A 25,409-nucleotide genomic window follows, 5' to 3' on the forward strand; every position below is an offset into this window, starting at 1 on the left:
TCACAAAAAGCGAAACTCCAGCAGCACACAGGGCTTGCACATAAGCCTGATGGCTTTTGGAGTAGTCCCACTAGGGCCTAGGTTTGGCTATACTCACACGTATGATGAGTGAGGGTGTGAGATAGAGGGTTCTAAGCGAACAGTGAGTGGGTGAGGGAGTGAATGATAAAACTGGCTAAGGTATACCAGAGTGAGTAGAGTTTAATGTATAGGTTCCCTTGCCAGGTTAAAAAAACCTGTGGGTCGTGAGTTACTGATGGGGCGTAATGTGCCTTAGTAACTATAGGTCGACGTGTTTTGCGCCATCTAGGTGGTCAAAACGATCTCAGGAACTTCTTCAAGACCAATAACGTGAATAAAAAGTGAGTGAAAGTTGGTGGGCCTCGAACTCTAATAAGTGGGAGCGATCCAACCTCTTGCGCAACTACAAGGTGGCAAAAGCTCTATTGAATGGCCGCTCCTGTTGCAACCTAGTCTAAGATTGTTGGTTCCTCCATAGGCTAGCGCGTGTAGTCGCCTGCACCGTAACTGGGTTTTTCCGCCGTGTGCAATGTCTGCCAGCACCTTTAGGTTACAGTGAGGGCAACTACACGCGCTAGCCTATGGAGCAACCAACAATCTTAGACTAGGTTGCAACAGGAGCGGCCATTCAATAGAGCTATTGCGACCTTGTAGTTGCACACGAGGTTGGATCGCTACCACTTATTAGGGTTCTAGACCCACCAACTTTCACTTACTTTTTATTCATATTATTGGTCCTGAAGAAGTGCCTAGGATTGTTTTGACCACCTAGATGGCGCAAAACATGTCGACCTATACTTACTAAGGCACATTATGCCCCATCACTATCTCACGACCTATGGGTTTTTTAACCTGGCAAGGGAACCTATACATTAAACTCTACTCACTCTGGTATCCCTTAGCCAGTTTTATCATTCACTCACCCACTCACTGTTCTCTTAGAACCCTCTATCTCACACCCTCACTCATCATACAGCAGTACAAACAAAAGATCTCCGCAAAAGTGACTCTTCAGAGGACCCGTAGGGCATTGCAGCGCCAGCCCAATGAGGAGCAATGCCCAATGATGAAGCATGCCATCCTTCGGGGTGTGTGAGGGCATCAAGAGACAAGACTTGCGCTTGCCTCTAGCTTGTGAGGTTTAGACCTAGGCTCTTGCGCTCTACCTCTTCTCCCCTTTTTCTCTTCCTTGTGGGTGACTTTTTGCGCCAATACCTGAAACAGTTACCCCTTGTTTGATTTGAGATTAGCATAGGGAACCCGGGTACTGAACCATAACGAGCTCCTAGTCCCCCCCCCCTCTTGTTTTTGGTACATATACCCCCATGTTCTCAGCGGCATGACAGCCTCCCGGGTGATGGTGCACTCTACAGATGTTCACAACATAATAATTGTGTCTTTCACATAGCATTTGTTGCTCGCACAGACCTGCACATTATTTCGTATTACGATTTGTGGGCTACAGCTGTGTATATTGTTCCTCTAACTGACTAGCATTTGTAGAAAATGTGTTTATTCCTGTATTTTAGAATCCCTGCACGCAATCCTACGACTGTACAAAAGAAACACGATCTTCATTAGCTCCACTTACGTATAATTGGTATTCTCTATAAAATCCAATTGAACAATTCGTAAAGCCATTTTCAAAGCCAATGCAAACCTAATTCGCGCTGCGTGTTTATTGTCACGATAGCATCTCAATATGATGTTGCTTCTGGGGGCTGTATTGTTTTTCAGAGGAAACGCTGGAATTTTTAATTGGCATGATATAACGAGCAAACTCGTCAGGAAACTATTTTATCTTCCAAAAATGTCATGGGATCATCTTGTGCTACAGTTCACCATAGTAACCGGAATGCAGATGCTCTATTCGAGGAGTCTTCTTTCAAAATGTTGGTCAGCTACCATATTTTTCGGAAAGTGAAAGAGAAATATTCGTTTTCTACCTAATTCTTACACTGCCTAAAATAACAAACCCGGCTCCATTATAAGGCACGCCGCGGTTAGCAGAAAAGCGTCTCGCGCGCCCCGGCTCCGCAGTTTTCCGCGAGGACGATAGCAGTAGGACCCAGCAGCCGCCCGCAGCCTCCACCACAACTAGCTACAGGGACCGATTTGTATGCAGTGCCGTCTGCTCCCCGCGTTAACCGTAATACAGATAACGGGTCTGGGTTCGCTTCTGGAGAAAGGACTTGGTTTCCAGGGTCCTGAGATTGGGATGAAATCCTGCTTTATCCCCTCTGCTTAGCCCGCTATCTCGACCAAGGCTGCGCGTCCTTTTGCCGGAGTCAAAAGGTCTCGCGGCGCAGAGGAAAGTTGCTCAGTCTGCCCGCGGCATGGAATTCGGACTTATCTGAAAACAATCGGATCTCGGAGGGTAAGTCCCCGTAGAAATGAATTGCAGTCAGCAGCATCTTTCCCGCGCTCGACTCCTGTCAGCGCTAGACGTGGCTGCCCGGCTAGATTTTGTCTAAAGGCGTTGAGATGTGCAGCGCTACTTTTACGCATATGTGTATAATCCGCACCGCGACAGAAAACAATTGGTGTAGCGGTGCTAGAAAAGAAAAAACAACTTGTAAAACCCATTTCCGTTGTGCTTGCTATGCAGATATATTTATATACATTTATTGTGGCTGTGGAGATTAAAGTATAATTTGGGTTGCGGTTCTAAATTGTTGTTGGGAGGTTGGATAGTTGATGCAGCGCCTCGAAGCAGGTGGCTTTGAAATGGGCGCTATTTACGTCTCGAAACTTAGAAAAAAAACATGAACACAGTTCTGTCCAGTACAACGGAGTGATGAATTAGACACAGTAACGTGGAAATGACATGCTTTAGATTTGAATGCATTGAATTATATGCTGATGAGCAGTGTTAAATGGGAAGTTGTTTGTTTAATGGAGAAGGGTGGGTGGGCGGTGCTTTTTCAGTCCAGTTTGCATAACTCCAGTTCATCACCCCATGCAGAGGTGAACACACACTGCAAAGAAACCAAACTTTTTATAACACCGAGACGACGTACCAATATTTCAAATGCATTGTTATCCCTAGGGGTCACAGTCAGTTCAAACAGGGCAAATGGTACGTGTCATAACACTTTCAGAACGTTTCCAACATACTGTGGCTGTGTTCACGTGCGCAAAAAGACGCTCTGAGCCTCTCAGACAAATCTCCCTCCCGAGATAGGAGTCCACGCAGGAGATGCTGGTCTTTGCAGGCAGGGAGAGCGCGGGGACCTGCGGTCACATCTCACGAGGGGCCAATCCAGAGCAGCAGCTCTCCTCCCTCGCGCCGCCAGGAAGCGGAGCCCTTTTTAATTTCACATGAATAATCCAATTCAGCAAACAGTGGCACCGGCCGCACCTCAGCTCGTCATAGTGCACTGATGCACACTCGCTGCCTCAGAGGGGAGCAAGCGGCCCTGCTTTGTTTTAATGACAAAAAAAGGCAGGACGGATAATGTGACTGGAATGCAGGGGCCGAACAGAAAGCCTCTCACATTATGTCATATATACACACACAACTTTAAAATAGGACGGCAGAGCTCGTCCAATCCCCAAGACGTCTGGCGAGGTGGTTCACGGACCCGAGCAATTGCTGGGTCATACGTGTAGGTAATTTCTGGCGGTGTGTGGAGATGTATGTACTGTAAGATAAAGAGCGTGCATACCAGGCGCCAAGAAAGCCATGAATAGTAATTGCATTTGGGAAATGGAGTTGGTTATTATAGCCCCTGCGTTGTTTTATCTTCCCTTGTATTCATTAGTCTGTGTGGGGAGAGGTTATTAATTTTGCTCGGACGAAGTTGCGCGCTGGGAGCAGCTGGTTTCAGTCACCGAGGAATTTAGAGCGGTGCTTGTATTGGAAATCCGTCAGGCACGGGGGTGTAGGGGTTGAAATGGTAATGCTGTTGGATTTAAACTCCCACCAAGTTTGACGCCGGCTTGTTGGAAGGCCCCGCCGGGGGTTTCCTGTTGAATGAGCAGCGGTGCAATGCAGCACTTGGAAGAAAGGATGTGTTCTGTCAATCCTGCGGTCCACACAGGACGGCCGGCTTCCTCTGTGAAGACCAGAGAGCGGGCCACGCCGCGGGGAACAAGGCACGGGGCAAACTCCAGCAGCCCTGTCAACAACCACTGTGGGGCAGATTTTTAACAAGCTTCCGTTGGATTTGTGGGGGAGGATACAAGTTTTTCTTCATCATGGCAGGAGGGGACTCTGTAAGACTGAATTTGCCTTAGTGTGTGTGTGTGTTTTTGTGTGTGTCTGTGTGCACTCGCGCATGCGCTTAGGCCTCAGTTTGACAGTTCCCGCTGCTCATGATTTACAGTGAAGCTTTTTTGCTTTTCTAAGAATACTAATATAAGGTCCAATCCACAGAAACACATACAGATGTTCATCTGCACACGTTATGCAGTTACGCTTACGCATGAACGTCATTTACCTCTGTGCACCTAATTCACTGACATTCCAGGCTCACACATGCATAACATAGCCGTGCGTCACCTTATCCATGTAATCGGTCAAAACATTATGACATGCGCCTGTTTTTGTAACATTCTGCATGCATAGTGTATGCCTTGTAAACATTATTTGTGACAATTGATAGAACATGATAATACTTTCACTTGCATAGTTTGTTTTTTGTCTATCAAACACAGGTTTGCCATATGAATGTTTCTAATTTGCACACAAACCTTTTATTTACCCACAATTTGGTTTGCATTTCTTAGTTATTTGTAGGGCCGTGCAAACTTTAACTATGCATGTGTAGATACGGAAACTTGGGAAATATCTAGGCCTGGGCTAAAAATCCGTTCCGCTCGCGGAAATTACGATAATGTGACATTTCACGTTCCGCGGAGAGCGCGAAAATGTCAAAATTTCCGCAATCTGCATTTTACCGGAAATTTTTTGCTTGCTCGCGCTGTAAAATAATACATTCTTGCTTGCGCGCCATCGCCTTACCTGAATCCCCGCGTTCGCCGACAAGTTTTCCCGATCCGGTTGCGTTCTCCACGAGATGTTGGATTGTTGGTAGCCATTTGCGCTGTCTCGCGACACTTTGCGCCCGCAGTAACATCATTCGTCGCGCGATCACGTCTTTCTTCTCGCGATCATGCACCGCGAGACAAGTCAAAACAAGATGGCTGCGCCCGCGAGCAACCGCATGGGTAAGTTGGCGAGCCGCGACCACGCAGAACATACCGCGAACGGGCGGTAAAAAAACTTCTGCATCTTCGCGATATTTCCGCGTGTTTGCGGAGATTTTTAACATTTTCGTGATAAATTGCGAAAGTGAATTTCACAAATTCCGCCCACCCCTAGAAATATCGACCAATAGGTACAAGGTGGAGATTCAAATGTTCATACTACTGATATGTGAAGTGTGGTTAAAAGCTATCCTGGATACCCACACTAGAACCCACAAGCGACCCTTGGTAGATGGTGTCAATATTTCTTGATGTGTAAATTGATGTCCCACCTGGAGAACAAAATAATAGGTGGAGAGGTGGGAAAAGACTGTACCTCCCCCTCAACCACATTTTCCCTATCTTGCGCCAGGATGGGAACCATGAAAAAATGGAAAGAGAGGCCCAGGATACTTACTACCATGGAACAAGGTGCTGTGGAGAGCAGGTGTGACCAGAGCCGTACTGGGAACCCAAAGCAGCCCTGGCAATTTTGGCAGACCAGCCCACTCCCACCAGGCGGGCAACTAGAGCCAAATTTCGGGGGGGAGGGGGCTGAAAAATATTTTTTTTTGGGGGGGGGGGGCTAATTCTTCCAGCCATAGGCAGAGTGGCTCTAAGAAGGGGTGAAAGCCCAACAAAAGCCACATTAACAAGTAAATGGCCTTTTAAAGACCTGTAAAGTACTCGGGTGCGGCTGCAATTAGACAGTCGCCAGCCCGCGAAGCTACCTCAGCCTGGGCTGACACACACGACGGGGTGGGCTGAAGCCCGGTGAGCCCAATGGGTGTTGCACGCCTGACTCCCACCCCGCGTAGGAGGGAGGGGGCAAGTGTGAAGCACTGCTGCTTTTATTACCTGGACCGATATTGCAGCACTACATAAAAACCGTCCCCCACTATCAAAAAACGTCCGCCACCACTGCAAAATCAGCCACCACCCTGCCGGCCAACAGGAAAAACCCTTGATGCCTGCTACGGCCAATCTGGCACTGGGTGTGACAGTTACAGAGAGTTAAAGACTGTGTCTTTAAGGCTGCAGTCCAGGATAAACAGGAAGGTGGGCAGACCGAACCCAACATCTCCATGGGCGAGTTTAGCTAATTTTGGATGGTGCAACAGAAAAAACATGCTGAAAGGTGGAGGACTCAGCACAGAGCAAGTGGTGGGCAGCTGTCCGTCAGTTGCCACCTCCCTCCTTCTCCTAATCAACCCCTTAATGTTATTTTTAGCTAAATATAGCTAAGGATTCTGAGTATTTACCTATTGTTTTAAAAAGAATTCCACAGAGTAGTGAGTCACAAGGCCTTGCAGGTTCACACCTCCATAGCTTATACATTCCTGACATCTAGATCATTCAGCTGGAAGTAAGATATGCCAAATTGTTTAGGAAATATTTGCGACTCGCCATTACATTTTGAAATAGATGGTCTTAGCCACAGTTGCGTTGCCTACCCTGACCACTTCTCTTACACATCTTGTGTCTGTGTCCCGAGAACTTGCGCTATTGATACACAGTTTTGACTTTTTTGTGATATCAATAACTTCTCCTCGCTTTTTGCTCACAAACTTAATGCTCACTCCCATCTGTGCTTTGCAAAGTAATTCATTCCTACCCTTCTGTTCAGACATTAATTCATACTCGCTGCTTACCTCTTGATAGGCTTGCCTGATGGTACTAGTTTCTTTATGTGTGGAACGTGGTTTGGAAACGAAATGTAAGGACCTTTTGATGTTAGTATCAGAGCACCACTGTTTGAGTAGAAACTTGGCATGCCCACGCTTCTCTAGCTCTGGGCTACATCTTCTTCTGTTTTCTTTCCCTTTGAGTGTCGACCAGACACAGGCGCGCATCACCCATTGGACTCAAAGGGCCTCAGCCCCCCCCCCACCCCCGTCGTGTGTGGCAGCCCGGGATGAGACACCTTCCCGGGCAAAAAAGCAGCCGCACCCGAGCACTTTACAGGTCTTTAAAAGACCATTTGCATGTTAATGAGGCCTTGCTGTTGTTTCACCCCTTCTAAGAGCCCCTGCAGCTCCACTCTGCCTATTGCTTAAAGTTCAGCCCCCCCCGAAATTTTTGCTCAGCCCCCCCCCCGAAATTTGGCTCTAGTTGCGCCTCTGACCAGACACATGTATTGCCTGAACAGGCTGGTACTGGTGTGGTAAATTCTGCCATCGTTGTCGTTGGGTTGGAAGGTTTACTTCTGTAATGCTGCTGCTGTAGTTCATTATAATAATGTTTCACCCTGTCCCAGTTTTTCAAAATCAACCCCAAAAAAGTTGTATTTTATGTCTGTGATCCAGGAGTGTGAAAATACAAATGTTCAATCACCTCCTAAAGTTTATAAGCGTCTGTCACTCTCACGTCCCCCTTTGCATTCAAACTCTACACGAGACTTATTGGTTTTACTCCACAAAGGTCGTAAATCAAAAATGTGGATAATGTTTAACACAGATCCTCACATCCCCGTTGTCTGCATATATTATTAGGCTCTGGCATCCTGGGTGAGTCCTTTAGAAAACGGGAGGCGGTGCCAGTGCACACTGATGTCCAAGGCTGAGACTGTGGACTTAATGTGAAACTGCAATCAGGAGAGTGTCGCTGTCCTCCAGACTCAGCAATTCCGGCATCCATGGCGACACAAACTCGATCGGCTCATCACGGCCTGCCCCTGGTGGGAGGCCGCTCATTTTTTATCTGATTTGCTCTGACCTGAAAGTAAGGGGTTTCAGCTCATCCTCCTAGAGCCGTGTGTTCAAACGCCAGTGCCTTTGCACCTATTTACTGACTAGTCCAGTTGGGGTTTACCAATGTCCTATGTTTTTCAAGCTCAGATTTCTGCCTGCACAGGGACCAAGAACACTGTGCATGGAGGCTCTTTCTCACAGGCATCTGCAGCGGTGCAGGGATTTTACGAGCCCCCCCCCCTCCGAGGATACAGATCACATCTGCACGTTTTTCTTTTGTTATTTAAAAATAAATCATCAAGCGCTTCTCATCATCCTGAGGGGATGAACCCTCTCTGCACCCTTACAATCGAAAATCAATACAATTTGTTTTCCAAATCGCAAAGCAAATTTGTAGCAGGGCCCACTTCTTACCCATTCTTATCTTTACCGCTGCAGTGTCAGGGTTTCATTTCTACGATTTATGATCAGCCACTCTTACAGTTAGAGTATTTTTCTTACTAGAAAAGGCATGGGGAAGACGCACAACTTTCATTTGTAGAATGTCATTGAAACATAGACCACCCTTCAAATCTTTCACAGCGCATGTCCTTTACAAATACTTAACCAGCCAATATTTTGATAATAAAGCAACCACACTCTGCTCGCTTCAAAGGTATAACACAACTTCTCCGTTGATCTGTCTCATTTGCACATTTGTGGTTTGTTTCTTGCTGTTTGTTGGCTGTGCCGCCATTGTTTGTACACATCTGTTCGCTTTCATGCTCTGCATTAAGGGAGACAAACAGCCAAAGAATAGGTGCTTAATTAGTGGAAAAATAGGGGCCGGGGCCTTCGTTAAGCAAGCCAGTGTAGCTAGTACCAGCCCATTGCTCCTGCCAGCGCCATCTACAACTAACCATGAAACCCTACAAGTGCGACCTTTATTCCAGGCCCCAAAGATGTAGGAATGGCTTAGGTGGCAAGGAATCGCCATTTTTAGGCATATTGAAATAATAACCAACTGTTGCTGTGCTTGTCTCTATATTAGACAAACAGCGTCTCCATGCAGCAGACTGTCATAAGCACCAGTGTTGACAATTAAGTGTGGGTGTCGAGCACCGAAAACCACTGGTTCAAATTAAGCACTGAAAGGAATGCCCCATTTCTGCTTCAGTCCAAAGATACTGCAGCAATATCAGCACAGACTTGGTTGGCTTGAAAGTAATCAAGCAAATTATGCAGCATTAATGAGGAAATGTTGCTGCAACATGCTGGTACTTTTTCTTTGCTGGAAAGATGATGGAATTATAGACTGTGGTTTCCAAGTGATCAGGCTGTGGAAACATCATGGCATTAGCTCCTTTTATTCCGTAGCCAAAGGAGAGTTGCACAACAAAGTGCTTCCTCGAAAAAGAAGCAGGTTCAAAGTGTATCCGCATGCTTACCTTGAGTTCCCACAATGGGATATCCTATGCCTGCACAAAAAAGACCTAGTTTTAGCATAAAAATAGAAAATGCTACAGCTAGAACAATTGTAGGTAACCTCATATTTATTCCCACAAGTGTAATCACATCACATGGCAAGTTCTACAGTGAGCTACAATACACACAAACCTGCAAGGATGCATTCCTGGTTGCCGCAGGACCTTGCACATTTCTAAATACATTTACACTTCTAGTTGTAGCAATTAGTTGCCACTCCTATATGAATTGACAATAACAAGATCCACCCCTTACCCTCCTGTGGGGGATAACTGTCTCCAAGAGTAAAATGATCTGAGTTGTGAGTCCTTGTGATAGGTGCATGAAGTTTAGGTGCCTCTAGTGAAGTTTAGAAATATGGATCCAAACCACATGGCAAGACCAACTCTGAGTGAGCCTCACCTGGAAGGTGTGAATGGAGGAATGGGTCAGTTAGATGGAATTCTGGGTCTTGAATCTGTAGGCGAGATTGCAGCGTGTGGGCCTTTTACTTACCATAGTACCCGAGGAATAGACAACAATAGAGTGGCCCACAACAAGATCAGTACCTCCTAAAGAAAGCACACTCACTAGTGATATATCAGCAGCAACTGTTTATTTTCTAAACCTCCAGTGGAAAAACAAGGTTATGCATAATAGCAGGACTATAGCCAGCATGCCCCAGTCTAGACGGTTCATGGATATTTGACCAATTCTATCTTTCTACATGGCCTACATGTGGTTGCGTGGTGGAGTACTTGATGATGATGTACCATAAAGCAACCCAACCTGCAACTGAACACAGTTCTGGGACATCAAGATCCACGGCCGAGCAGGTGAAAAGCAAATATTACTGTGATTAGCCCGGAGTAGGTCTGCTACCAATTCAGTGACAGGACCAGCGATGTTGCTGCAATGGCAGCCACTCAGTTGAGATCAAACTGCATTAGTAGTGATGTCCAATAGGGGAACAAGTACTGGCAATGCCAATAGATCTTGCTATTGCATAAATATAAGTGAATCTTCATTGATTGGCAAGTTTGTATGTGGTTGTGTGGATAGGCAAGTGGGTGAATGCGACAGTGAGTCAGTGGTTGGATGAATGTGTGTATGGATGGATGTATGAGTTAAGAAGTTTGGTTAAGTGTCTTGGGACTGAGTTCATAGCTGGATGAACGGTTTAATAGGTGAGTGCAGTGATGCATGGCTGGATGAATTAGTAAGTGCATGCATAGATTGATGAGTTAGTGCATGAACTGATGTGGGAGATGAAACAAGCGCTCTAAAAATGCCATGAATGACCAGTATTGTGCCAGTGCAGACATCACACCAGGCCTGCGCTCCATCATCACAAGAATCCCCAAAATAAGGCATGTTCAGATTTGCACCATCTCCCTTTAACCCTAGTGCTTTTTCTGATTTTCACCATTGCTCATATTCAATACATGTCGACGTATTCACAGTACCCCGCCAATCCTCCGTACACACCCATATTTGCACCATCACAATATAATATCACATTAAATTATCAAACGTAAAAAACACATTGCTAATATTACAATAAGCTACTTTCATATATACATTATATAGTATTTATGCTGATGGCATTACACACTTCCTCATTCTTATCAACAGTGATTTCTACATAGGCTTCTTCCTACTTATGTTGCTAGCCGCACAAGAGTACTGTTACTCATAAAAGGTAGCAGGAATGAAGCAAAGGAAACTAGGAAAACGGTGACAAAGGGAGAAAGAAGGGATGAAAAGAAGCTGCAAGGGTAAGATTAAAGTGACAGGTACTTTATCTTACACTGATAAAGGAAAGATGAATGTGGAGGAATAAAGACTAAACAGAATTGATATTGGACAACCCCGGCATTTGGCAGCAATAGCAGCATAATGCAAAGACAAGCTTTGTGTATTATTACTATTATTATTGTTGTTAATAAATTAAACATTGGAGCTGGTACAGCCGACCTTGTAGTAGGCTATGCTGCTAAATGCTTACTGCACTTTTCCAATCTAGGGTGTGACAAAGATGTGTGACCTTATGAACTTAACCATAGATGCTGTGTTTAGATCTCCCCTGCTAATGCGGATGAGGACGATGGAGGTGTGGAACTTCTATGTCCTATTTGATTAGCAGATGAATTCAGGGACATGCAGGGAAATGCTGCATTACTACTGTAAATGCAACAAGGCCCTCTCCTCTTTATAAACCATACATTTCCACTCTTACACAGTATCAAAAGAACACACTGTGACGTTGAATGTGCTGAGTGCCTACAATTCCACTGACTCGGAATGAAACAAAACCTGACTTAATTCACATAATTTTAAAAACCTGTTGCTCGGGCATTGAAGGCATACGGTACCATGAAAATAATCATATATCCCGCCTTTTAGAAATGGGGGTCTGTAGTTGGCAGAGGTAGGTACCTGTGTCCAAATAGGGACCCTTGCTTTTAGTCAGGGTAAGGGGGATACACACTTTAGATAACCCCTGCTCATCCCCTGGGTAGCTTGGCAAAAGCAGACAGACTTATCCTAAAGGCAAAGTGTAAAGTATTTGTACCAACACTCACAGTAACCCAGTGAAAACACCACAAATGGACACCACAGCATTTTAGAAAAATAAAGTATCTTATCTAAACAAAACAAGACCAAAATGACAAAGATCCAACATGCATGTAATAAAAATATGACTTTTAAAAGGTTTCAAGCATTTTGGTCTATAGAAAACAATGGATGCATGATTCTACACAAAGTACCTGTAGATGCGTCAAAATTTACAAGGCCAAACATCTGCAGAGAAGGAAAGCGTCGAGAAACAAAGAGATGCTTCAGTTCTTTGAATCCTCTGGGAGGTGATGCGACAGTTCTGCTGCACGCAGGAGAAGTGATGTGTCGAATCGGGACTGTAGGGGGAAGGGATGCATCAACTTCAAGACGGTTCTGGTCTGTGGGTGATGCTCGGGAAAACCTGGCGCACAGGTGTGATGTGTGGAAATCCGGGATGCGCTGGCGATTGATGCGGCAGTGGCAAGCGGTGCTGCGTCGGTTTCTTCAGCCACGATCCCACAATTATCTTACACTGATAAAGGAAAGATGAATGTGGAGGAATAAAGACTAAACAGAATTGATATTGGACAACCCCGGCATTTGGCAGCAATAGCAGCAGAATGCAAAGACAAGCTTTGTGTATTATTACTATTAATATTGTTGTTAATAAATTAACTGCGTCGTCTCTGCAGCAATGCGGCGATGCGTGGAGATTCTTCACGCTCTGCGCTGTTGCGTCAGAAAAACAGCTGCAAGAAGGGCAATGCGTTGATTTCTTCAGTTCTACAGGTTCCTTCCAGCTCTTAACAGCAGGAACAACTTCTAGAGGCCCAAAACTGGAATAGGCACCTCCTGGCAGGTCAGAACTCTCAGCAGCAGAGTTCAGGGGAGCTGGGGGTGAAGTCTTTGTGTCCCTGAGACTTCAGGACTGGAGGCCAGCACACACAGGCCCTTGGAGATTCTTCTTCAAGCAGGTTCACAGCAAAGTTCAGTCTTTGTCCTTTCCTTGGCAGAAGCACCAACTGCAGGCCAACCCTACCCAGCACCGGGCAAAGGGGCAGTACTCTTCAGCTCTTCTCCTTGGGAAAGGTTCCTATTGAGTCTCCAAAAGTGATCTAAAGTTCTGGGGTTTATGGTCCACTACTTATACCCCATTTTGTCTTTGTTCTCTTGGGCAATGGTCTCTGAGCCCATTCCAAACCAGTTCTGTCCTCACTGGTGCAGTATGACCACAGGGGGTGAAGACAGCATTGTGCAAGGAAGACAGGCCCTATTCAGGTGAAAAGTAAACTCCTCCCTCGACTCTAAATTCAGCCAAGATCTATTCAGCTCAGCTGTGAGTCATCCAAGAAGGACAAGGCACACCTTAACCCCCCCGTGGCTGTCTACAGTGAATGCAAATCCCCAGACCCTGTCACTCCAAAACCAGACAGTCAATACACACACAGGCAGAGGCACACAGAATGGTTAACCAAGAAAATGCCTACTCTTTAAAAGTGGCATTTTCAAACACACAATTTAAAAACCATCTTTACTAAAAGATATGTTATTAAATTTTGAGTTCAGAGGGCCTACACTTTATTTCTCTATCTTGTCCCAATGGGAAGTTATACTTGTAAGATGTTACCAAGTATCTCCCATTCTATCCTATGGGGCAGATAGCCTTTCAATAGTGAAAAATGAAATTGGCATTATTTCACTATCAGGACATGTCACACACACCAGTACATGTCCTACCTTTCATATACACGGCTCCCTGCCCAGGGGGGTACCATGGACCTACCTGATGGATGTGTTACATGTAAGAAAAGGGAAGGTTAGGGCGTGGCAAGTGGGTATGCTTGCTAGGTTGACATAGCAGTTTAAAACTGCACACAGACACTGCAGTTGCTGGTCTGAGATACCTTTTCAGGGCTGCTCATGTGGGTGGCACAATCAGTGCTGCAGCCCCACTAGTGGCATTTGATTTACAGGCCCTGGCACACTCAGTGCACTTTACTAGGGGCTTGCCAGTAAATCATATTTGACAATCACGGATAACCAATCATGATGACAATTTACACAGACAGCATATACACTTTAGCACTGATCAGCATTGGTATAGTTATCAGAGTCCAGAAGCCAACAAAAACAGGTCAGGATAAATAGGAAGAAGAAGCAAAAGGTTTGGGATTAACCCTGTAAAAAGGGCCAAGTCCAACACCGCCATATCACCACAGATTTAAAAATTAAACTACACTAGAAAGGAAGTACTTCCCTTTCTGATTATTTTAGCTGTTTGCAAATAACCTAATACTAACAGAAATCTTATTTTCAATTATTTCTAAAAACAGTGTATCTTCCAATCTCACTAGTGAGGTTTTCTCTTAACAATTCTTTTATTCTTCTTGCTCTCTTGGCTCTTCACACCACAAACAGATCACTACCCCTCATTTCCAGATTGAATCATGAAAAGTTGTCCCTGTGGACCGCAAAGATTAGAATAAACTCACCATCAATATCTAAGAATTTCAAATTAACCTAATCTTTAGAATAATGTGAAAATATATTTATGTGAAATTACCTGTTAGTTTTTCTTCTATTTTAAAATATCAGCAAAAAATGTTCTCAATATATATCAATTTTATTTGAAGTTTTTGTGGTCAAATAACTAATTGGAGGGAGACAATATGTTGTATCAAGAGTGCAAGCAGCAAAAGGACATATAAAGGAATATGAAAACCATTTGTGTCATTAAGCCAACCACAGTAGAGGTTTTAAATGAGAGATAAGTCTTAAGTTGGAATATTTGACATTTGTACCAGTCTTTGCCGTGGAAAAACTACATGAGGTCTTACTTGACTGATGTCTTGGAGGATGTCCTATGATGTTTCGTGATTTCTTACTCTATGCCTTGCTATATGATAGCCTTAGAGTCACACTTATTTACTTAGTGAATATTAATTAGTGAGCCATGAAAACTGAGGAAAGGAAATGGGTTCACATCCATTAGTAGTTCATTGAAAACATTGGGCCCGACTCACAAAAGTAAAGTTAGACCAAAAATCAAACTCAGACCAAAAGTCTAACATTTCGGTATTCACAAAGGTAGGCTACTATGAGTAAAGTTAGACTTTTGATCCACGTTAGACTTTTGGTCTAACTTTACCTTTGTGAATACTGAAAAGTAATAAAGTTAGACTTTTGGCCGAACTTTATCTTTATGAATCGAGCCCTCTGTATTTCGTGGTGAAGGACAGGTATAATGTTATTGTGTTCCTTACAGCCCAGTAAACTAAGGTCAGCCATACCATAGATAATAATTTGTTTTTTTGCAAACTTGTACCAGATTGACTGCATTTAGCATATAAATTTACAAAGGAAGCTTCTATTGAGCATGTTAGAAAGAGAAGTGTGGTCTTTGCCATCCATGCCTTTGGAAACTTATAGAAGAGTTAAGCATTAGATGTAGCATTTTTATCTGTATCATGCTGGAATGTTTGAGCTGTATTATGATTTCCCTATATCTATTTCCCAATGATCTTTTAGTTGCAGTTTCCTGGACAGTTGGTATCTTCTGAGAGACCTTGGTAAAGACTATACGGTACAACATATTGACATAAGGGCAAGTAGGTGTTTAATACAGTGCTTGCCTAATATATTGTAACCTTTTGAGTGAGGTTTCAGTGACATGCAATGAAATAGGGTGATAAAGTGATGGATTTTTCCAAGGTTTTGGGATTCTTAGATACTTCAAGCTTAAAAAACCCCACTTATTGGAAAAACAAACCCATCAAAGCAGTTGACCGGCCAGTTTTTCTCGCTAACTGGGATGAATATGCGTTTGTTAATTATCATTGGAGTTAAGTATGACACCGTTGCTCCAGATGATGTTCATGAAAGGCCTGATATTATCAATACAATAGAGCAGTAGAGTGGAGTTGTGTGTGATTCATTCCACAGTTCACTAAAGTATTGTATTTTCTTATCTCATCAATCTATCCCACATATTGATTTGCCATCTTATCTCTCGTGGTTAATCCTCTTAATGGACAGATGATCTTCATTATGGCAAATTAAATAGGCGCAAACTTAAAATTCTTGGTCCACTCAATGAAATCCCTTTATGTACACATATCTGGTCCTCTTGTTAGGACCTTAACTAAGATAAGACCCAGAATTGAAATATCCAGGGATTCATTTGGATTCCAAAATTACTTTGGTCCCTAACTTATGTATTTTAGCCCATCTTTTTTTATCCACGTTATAAATTGACTTCTCCAACTCTTTCCATCACACCACAGAGTCCCTATTCTCTTTGCAACATAAAAATGTACCTATCATTATCATTCTACATTCCTTAAATCAGAACATTTTGCATAGCCAGAACTTGCCTACTGCTTAGACTTAAGAAGAGAGAAGATAATGGCCAGCCTTGTGAACTCAGCACTTGCCAATGCACAATGTACTGCATCTGGATCAGAGAGTCGTCTTTCAAGCTCACCCACTTCTTATTTAATACACTTTTATGGCTTACCATCCTAGACAGCTTTTCTGATTTGAGAACTCTTTGAATTCAACTACTGAAAGCACAAACATAGCCTAATTAGAACCCAGAGCATTTGCTTTTACATCTGTTCAACTCTAGTTGAGCATCTGAAGTTCAGGAAAGCATTACCATCTTGGCTCAACACATATTCATGATGTGTCTGGTGTATTTTCTTTGCTAACAATCTCTAGAAAAGCCAAAGAGCCTCAGGTCATTCTTTCCACCCACTCACATACACATATATATCACTAAAACATAAGTGCTATTGAGTGAGAGAATACCATCAAAAGAAAATGTAATAAAATCATTATCTTAAAAAAATCTGCACGTGTTGGAGGCATTATGTTTGACTCTACCTGCAATGTACAGCCATATACTGTAAAACCATCAATTTGCTAAATGTATCAAAGGCCTGCAAGAGGTCCAAAGTGAGAGAAAGCATGCATTTTACTTTATCAGTGTCTCTTAGCACAATGTGTTAGAAAGTATACTGTGTTCTAAACCAAACAAAAACATAAATGGGCAAATCCCCGATGAAATTAAATTGCTGGACTATAGCTTTGCAATTGTAAGGATTAAGCACAAGTAAAACTAGTCATACATAGATGAACACCAAGGACACTGGGTCCAGGAAAGGCCAGTTAGAAGGGAATGAGAGAAGTATGTTCCAGCGAGGTAAGTATAATTTGCTTAAATGATTCTGTGTCATAGAAGGCATGTCTTCTGTGGCAGACAGACAATGTTGCTGCTAAATTTTAAAGTAAACTTTGATCTTAGAATCATGAGGGCCAGAGAAATTCTCCTCTTGATATACTGAAGGCTTTGGGGGATATTCACAAGGATCTATCGCCGAGTTAACGGCACATTATTGCAGCCGAAGTTGTGATAAATGTATCGCCCCATTCACAAGCTGGTGTTAACAGCCCACAGCACCAGTTTACCCGTGATAGCAGCCCCAAAAAACATCGCCACAGAAGACCCCCGCAACTATCGCTAATGAGATGCAGAGTAGGCGTTCCTGTGCCAAAAGCCACGACAACACCACTCCTCAACATTCACAACGACCAACCAGAACTGCGATAAGAACAAAAAACAGGCGATAAGGTGCATTACCAGCAGGAAAATAACATCTGCTCTGACCTGGTGCAAAGTCGGACCACAGCCTGCACCACAAAATGGAGCCTAGCCCACAGCCACATTGGAAGGGCAACAGATGCCATGGAGCCACTGGTCATGCAGCCCGGACACCCAAGAGTGCCACAACACCCACCGCCACCACCCCAGGACCCCAACCCCCACCCGGAACACCCCCCCCCGACCACCACAGAGCCAGTGCAGACAAAGACAGCGGACCCCCAGGAAACACACCAGCCACAAAGACCCAACACCTGACAATGTCATTGCCCTTTACAGGCTCAAAAGAACAACCATCATACGCATCCTGACCAACAACGCCCAACAGGCCGACGACACTAACACAGCAGACAACCAACATCCCACCCCACACAAAGCTGCTGGCTGTGCTGCCCCTTTGGCCCCTTGTACCCCCAACCAACACCGGCCAGAGTTGGAGGAGGCACACAGCCAGCCACATCCAAGTCCCTCACACCTGTCCGAACATCACCATCAGCCTGGTACCCCAGCCCCTATACGTCCAACACAATGCGCAGGATCCGCTGGACACCAAGAAAGGACCATACACTGTAGCTGGATGCACGCATGTGTTGGGGGTAATCCACAGCACACATGTCATACCTGTGCCCCTTGGTGACACAGCACACAATCACCGCAACAGAAAGCACACGTCTCACATCAATGTGCAGGCAACAACCGAACACCGTGGAACCTCCACCAATGTCGGCTCCAAATACCCAGCCAGTGTGCATGGTCCCTACAGCCTCCGACAGTCCATCAGCAACCAGCATTCCCCGGATGGAACCAAGGGAAATACACAGCCTGTTGGCAAGTTCTAAATGAACACCCCACTCACCTCAACTCCACAACCATGCAACTCACAACTCTGGCAATGCACACGTCACTAAATCACAACCAACATGCAAAACAACATGCACACACCAGACACGACAGAACAACTCACAATGGTAACTTGGGCAAGCCATGACCATGAGCGATCAACGGCATGGCACCTCAGCCACACACTGACCCAATGTGGGGAGAGGTGGCAACCAGGCATGTGTGAAGGAAGCAGGAGAATCATGTTTGGGAAAGTACACAATGCCAAGAGTGGCGGAGATGTGCTTGACAGACCGCAGTATGCCGAACACATCCATATCCATACCACCGGTGCATGGAGTGTGGTGGACAGTGGACGCAGCCATGTCACCCCAACCAGTGGGGAATTTGCGGAAAAGGTTGTCTGTTATGCCCCCTCGTAAACGTGAACAAAGTGGGATGGTTCGGCGTACGCCAGGCCATCGTAGGGGTGTAAATAAAAAGCATGTAGCCCTGGGCATGGTCCTCTTCTGGAAAGCCCAACGTCTTTGCCAGGGCGGCGTCTCTCACCACGCCACGAGGCCGACGCCGTCCTCATGGGCAGAGTTGGCTGCAATCCTGTGCACCTGCCATACCCCGGCCTGCTGGACCCTGAACCCGTCAGGCCTGCCCCTGCGCAGCCAGGCCACACTGAACACCTTCCGACACCGGCGTGTGTCGAGGAGGGCCCACCACGTGCCTGCTCAAGCTCCAAGTCCGAGGCCCCCGACCTTGGCAGCCTCTCAGACCATCACGGCCTCCATGAGACAGGCCTGCTTTAGACCTTTCTCGTTGACGTACTCTACTGCCGCCTCCGGCCTACGCTACGGTCAAGTAGGTCACACATTTGGAACTGAGTCTTGATTACCCTATGGCAGTGAACATTATTTAAGGCAGAGTTCATGTCACTATACTCCCTTCGATGTGGTGCCACCAAGTCTGTGCATAGGATTATAACCACACGTGTCTGTGGGCCTACGCAAACTGCTGCCCTTGGCCAACGCTGCACAAGAGTAGGTCACAGAATTGGAACTGAACATCGATTATTCAAAGGCAGAATACATATCACCGCATGCAAGGCGAGGCGTAAGAGGATGACGCATTGCAGTCCGGAGGGAATAGGATCATCGTTACAGAGGTGATCGAACACTACCGACAACTGCCCTGGTGTCACTAACACGAGCCAACGACAGGTGGGTGTGGGCCACTGCTGACCATTGCCTCCGGCCTACACTGCGGTCCAGTAGGTCACAGAGTCTTGATTTAGCAATGGCGGAGTTCATATCAGTGTACCGGCATTATCGCAGACTGCATCCCCTCTCAGCACCAGTGCCACTAAGTCTGTTCCCCAACATTCATGGACACTGTCTGGTCGTACATTTGTGGCGTCTGAGTCTATGGACCAGGGGCTAGTTTTCATCCTCATGTAGCTGATACCGAATTGGTGGTGAAAACGAGGCTGTCACTTTCCACTCCAACATTTGCTGCTTCCGGATAACATCAGACCTTCCACATCATGCCCTGAAGGACACCTTCCTCTGTCCCCCGCAAGACTCCGCCACATTCACCTTCGACATCAATGAGGACCCGCTCACTGCGCATGAACCTACCTCAGTGCACTGAAAGTCACCGTCCCGTGGTAGGGTGCCTGTGTCGGCCGCTGTGCATCCGAGGCCATTAACTCTGTGCTAGTCAGGTCTGGGACCCCTCCTTCTGAGATATTGGATGGCCTCTGAGGGGATGGCCTTAGGGTCATCGACGCCATGTGTCTGTGGCCCTGTGCTGTCCGCTGCCTCCGGCCTTAACTGCGGTCCTCCAGGGCTCACAAATCGAGTCCTGACGTCGCATCACCGCAGGAGGCACACGCCACCACCGCCAGAACCAACTCCAACTGCCATCTGCCAGAGTTGAAACGGTGGTCCTGACTGACTTATGGAGTTGCTCACACCTGTCGTGGATGCCATCATCAGACTGATACGCTGCAAGGCACTCCAGATACCACTGACTCAGTGCACCGCAAGCCATCATCCGTTACTGATTGAGTTTTGGGCTGTGGAGAGGTTGCGCAGCGATGTCACCACAAGCAGTGTGGGAGACCTGGGACGTTGATGAGGAAGATGATGCAGGTGTAACACAACCCACTTCTTCTGCATCATGCATATCTCAAAGGGACACAATCCGGGACTTTTTCTTCACATGGGCGCGCTCAGCTGTAGTGCCCAAACCTCAGTGCGCTGCAACTCACGGACACTTCTGTTTGCTCATTGTGTGCCCTCTGGACTTGCTCAGGCTCCCTCCATAATGCTCCGCAGTTGTCCCTGTGATGCTGGTGTTGTCTGTTTCCGTATTCATCGTGTTAACTGTTGTATTTGTTGCCAGCACCATCAACCCCCTGAGGGCTGGCTTGCACCCACCCCACACACATCCAGCACAGGCGTCACTGTACATGTGGCCCTGCCAATAGAGGGGCCGGGCGCATGTGCCCGTAACCAGTTCAACATCATGTCTGCATGTGTCCCTGTGGTCTTGTTGTATGCATGGGGGCCCAGGGCCCTAAGACATTACTTTGTGCCGTGTACAGCGATGCAGGCACACTGCAGGCATCGTGTTTGAGCTTGGACATGTAGCTTTGTCGTCAACCAGTCAATTCATAAGGAGAGTGGCCTGGGCCATCGTACACAGGGCCAACGTAGGTGTGTGACTGATATGTGCGTGCCCCTGGGCGTGGTTGTGTACTGTGAATGTGCATCTGCAGGTGTCCCTATGGCAGTGTGGGTCTCCTTTGTGGGGTGTAGGAGGTCCCTGAAGGGTAATAGACACCAACGTATGTGATCTAGTTCACCTTCCATGGGTTGGGACCCCACCCACACCTGTTGGGCCACCTCTCTTTGGCGTGCTGACACATGGCATTGGGGTGCCATGTGTGGGTGGGTGAAGTGTTGTGAGCCAGCTGTGCTTGCGGGTGCTTCCTGCTGTGTGGTCTGTTGCAGGCTCTGTGTTCTCTAAGCAGCTTGGCTGCCCGGGTCCTGGTGGTGGGTTGCGTGGGATGTCCATGGGCTGTTGTAGGGCATCGGTGTCGAAGGTGTGGTGGTCCTCTCTGGCATCACAGATGTGTTGTCTTCTGTGCTCTGCTGGAGATGTTGTGTGCCCCACTGCAATGTGAAGGGGAGATGTATGTTGACATTGTGTTGACATGTATGTTGGCGCATTGTTCTGGGTTACATGCAGACTGTATGACAATGTACATTGTGACTGTTTGGGAGGTGCTGACTACTGCTGCGGGACAGTGTACATTTGGACTACATGACGGATGTGAGGTCGTACGCCTACAATTCCATTTCACGGTTTCCTGCTCTGTCAGATGTAGTAGGCATGTTTCTGTGCATGTGTGGAGCCAGTTGTGTCCTCTGTTCTGCAGTGTCTTCTTGCGCATTGTACCACGTTGTCATCAATGTGGGTGTGCTGTTCTTGCTATGTGTGTGTGCTACAGTGTGCCAAGGGGATGAGGGACATGATCCAGGGTAATTGTGGTTGTGCTATGTGCTATACTTGCCATTGTGTCCATCTCCCCTGTCCCTCCAGTCCCTGGTCATTACTCACTCTGCTGATATTGTGTCAGGTCCTCTCGAGCTGTGTCCGTACTCCCTACTCCTTGCACCCTCTCCACACTGATGACTGTGGCCTCGGTTTCCTCCAGCTCCTCCTGTGGCGCAGAACTGCCACCTCCTGTCACCATTGCAGCCTTCCTGTTGGCAGCAGGTCTGTGCCTGCTTTAGGTTGTCACATCATGCCAGAGTCTCTTGGCCTCCTCGATTGGCCTCCTCTTCACTCCGACTGCATTTCATGTGGCCTACTTGTGGGTCAGTTGCTGGTAGTGTTCTGTCACCTTCGTGACGCTGATCTGGTTTTGCTGTGGACTGCACCCCTTCTTCCTCTCCCTCTTCTCCTCGGCCGTCCCCTTCCCTATTGTTCCTTGCTGGTGGTCTGTGGGGGACGTGGGGTTCGCGTTGGCCTATGCGCTGGGTCAGGGTGCATCCATGTTGCTACGTGCTTTGGCTTCTTTCTAGTGTGTTGTTTCTGTGGTTTATATGGTGCATTTTCCCACCAGATGCGTGGGATTTTCAAGCCTGTGGCTGGTTTTCGCTTCTTTTTGTACCGCAATTGGCCTCATCGCATGATTTTTTGCCTTCGCGTTTCGCATTTTTGCGGCATGGCGTTGATTTTTGCATGGCCATTTGTTGCGTTATCTGGTGACTATCGCATGCTACTGCTGCTTTGTGGATACTTGGTTGGCACGGCGTCATTTTCCCACAATAGGCTGCGATGTTTAGAGTTGCATTCAGCTACTCTTGCGGTAGTTCACACACATTCTTGTGAATATACCCCTTTGTCTTTCTAAATGACCATACCATAGTTTCTTATTCAAAGTCATTTTTTTAATGTCCTCACATTATTCACTTGACAATAGGTCGATTTCCAATGAATAGTGTCCCACATGAGATGAGAAACCACAAAAGAAAGGGAGTCGGAAAAGAGTCAAATAATTGAAATTGTGTGTTTATAGGCAAAGAACCAAAACCAATTTTTTTAAAACAGCAACATTTCATGCCTGTATTTAAACTCAGTTGAAGCGTAAATATCAGTTTGTTTCGACCCATAGCAGGATGTCAGGGTGTCATGATTTCATCAAGTCCAAAAGGATGTGGGGACACCTGGAACAAGTACGAAAAAGACTTAGGAATGGACTAATGTGATCTGATGTGGTCAACCATTATGAAGGAGAAGGGATATGCTTATTCACCTTCCATGGGCTTGGGTCAAGAATCAATGATCCTAACTCCCTTTATTAGACTTCCTAATTGGGACACTTTGTAAGATTCTTTGGAAATCAACCTATTGTCAAGTGATTTTTGTCTTAATGATATATGTCATGACATTAATTAAATGTCCTTGAATAAGAGTAAATGGTATGCTGATCATTTAGTAAGGCGAAGCAATAGCTGCATATAGTGATTTCACTATAAATTTAATGAATGTATTGAATGAGTCCTGTGAGAACCAATGTTCCATGTAATAATTTAATACCCAGGATTGCATGGGCGTATTGGTTGCTCCTGTTGTAAAAAATATACCGCATTCCAAAGTTACTAAAGTTACTCCTGTTGTCTTTCTTGTGTAGCTGCATCTCTGTCTATTATGACAAACCTAATGGTATTTTACAAGTTGCTGAAAATCCATTTCTTTATATGAATTTTTTCTGAGAATTATCAGTCTCTTCCTGACCGGCCATTCCGATCATAAAAGTGTTCTCTGTTCAACTTTTCGTCCCCTTGGATTGAACAGTTTGTTCATCTGGTTTATGAATTTAGTAACACCACAGTTTTAAGACAGCCCTGGTTACATCTTTATTGATTACATTTTCTTTTAGTTTCATTTGAAGTTGTATTTAATTTTCCTCTTTTTGCTTTTTATATATACATTTTTACTCTATGCAGTGTTTTAATGTGTGTATGCTATCATTTAGTGTAGGATTTCCAGACAGGTTTACATTTTGCAGCTACATTGTTAAAATAATACAATGCATGTGGACAAATAGCATAATCTAACTACAAACTATTTAAGCATGGGCCAGACCCAACATTTCTAATGGAGATGTGTTTATGAAGGCTTTCTCCTCAAATGTGTTTGGTAATTTAAAAACTGCTCAATTGTTATTACATGTTTGTGTGGGGGTTGTATCCTTCACTTAAAACAGTAAACATGGGATAGGTATATGAATCAAAAGGTAGATTTAAATTTGCACATCTAAGATCTAGAAAGCTGATTCAAGTCCTGAAACTTACTCGTTTTCCTTCATTTATTTGTGGGCTACTCATGAAGTCTCATTTTTAATGAGTACAAATTTAATGCATAAAATGTGTAGAGTTCAAATAACTCTTAAAAATAAATCAAAGAATGCTTACATCTAAAATGTCAAAGAAAAAAGCAAATTTTTGGAGCCGCAAGGGAATAAAAGCACTTCCATCATTTAAAGAGTTGATGTTCTTAAACATCTTGATGGAATTAAAAATCTCCATACCTTCAGTTCAGGGATTTTGTTTCTTCAGTATAGGCCCCTGTAACATATGTTGTAATATGTAAGCATCTGGCTTTTTGAAAGTTACATCAATGAACGAACCCAAAAAATTGACAATAGAGAGGCTTATTAAATAAATGACTTCCAAATGTGGTGTAGCAAGAGGCTTCAGCTAGAAAGATGTCTTTCAACAAATGGGAGTATAGATCACATACTGTGAGATGCATCAGTTGTGCTTTCTCACATATTGGGGTGCTTTCCCAGTGGCACCTGCTGATTGGCAGGAGCTCAGTAAGCACGTTTTTGATTGTCCTCACTAACTGTTGCTGTGAACGAAGGATTGCAGAGACGTGTGTTGTGCCAGAGCAATACAGATGTCTCTTAGATATATTTAAAAAAGATTGTGCCTTTTCTGAAAGAAGTTCTACATGCATTGGATCTTTTCTTTGCCTTGCTTGAAGGATTATGCATATTTGGTTCTTCAGATCACGTAAATGCCAGATTGCTAAAGAATGAATGCTGTTAACGTTCTACATAACACATTGGAGAAGGGATACAGAGTGCTATATGTCATGGTTCATGTCTAGATGCACTTCTCAGGACAGCCACCTGAAAAAATGTCCCAGACAAAGTTCGCATTAGTGGAAAGATTCTGAGTAGAAGATTAAATCCATTTGCAACTCTCTAGAAAATGTTGCAATTCACACAGAAATAAAGAATGAGAATCATCATTATTTTTTTTTAATAAATCTTTTTATTTTAAACATTCTCGACATTACAGATACAAATTGCTGAATCAAATTACGGGTTACAGTGAAATCAAGATAGTATCATAAAGTCATTCAATTACATTGGAAGTTGCAGGGATGGGGAGTCATCATCCTCGGCCATTTGGGGGGGGGGGGGG

The 25,409-nt window shown here is 45.1% G+C and overlaps 1 protein-coding gene across 2 annotated transcripts in view; it reads left to right on the forward strand.

Moving 5' to 3' along the window:
• The first annotated feature begins 2,167 nt into the window (after nucleotides 1-2,167).
• ROBO1 (roundabout guidance receptor 1) overlaps nucleotides 2,168-25,409 on the forward strand; it is a 1,505,960-nt gene continuing 1,482,718 nt past the window's right edge. The window contains exon 1 of one of the 2 annotated variants that reach the window (XM_085623024.1): nucleotides 2,168-2,398. The gene's annotated coding sequence lies outside the window, so the exon portion shown is untranslated. The remainder of the gene's footprint in view (nucleotides 2,399-25,409) is intronic. The other variant, XM_085623023.1, reaches the window with a different exon arrangement.

Source organism: Triturus cristatus, chromosome 8 (assembly GCF_964204655.1).
Source record: "Triturus cristatus chromosome 8, aTriCri1.1, whole genome shotgun sequence".
In the NCBI taxonomy this organism is placed as follows: domain Eukaryota; kingdom Metazoa; phylum Chordata; class Amphibia; order Caudata; family Salamandridae; genus Triturus; species Triturus cristatus.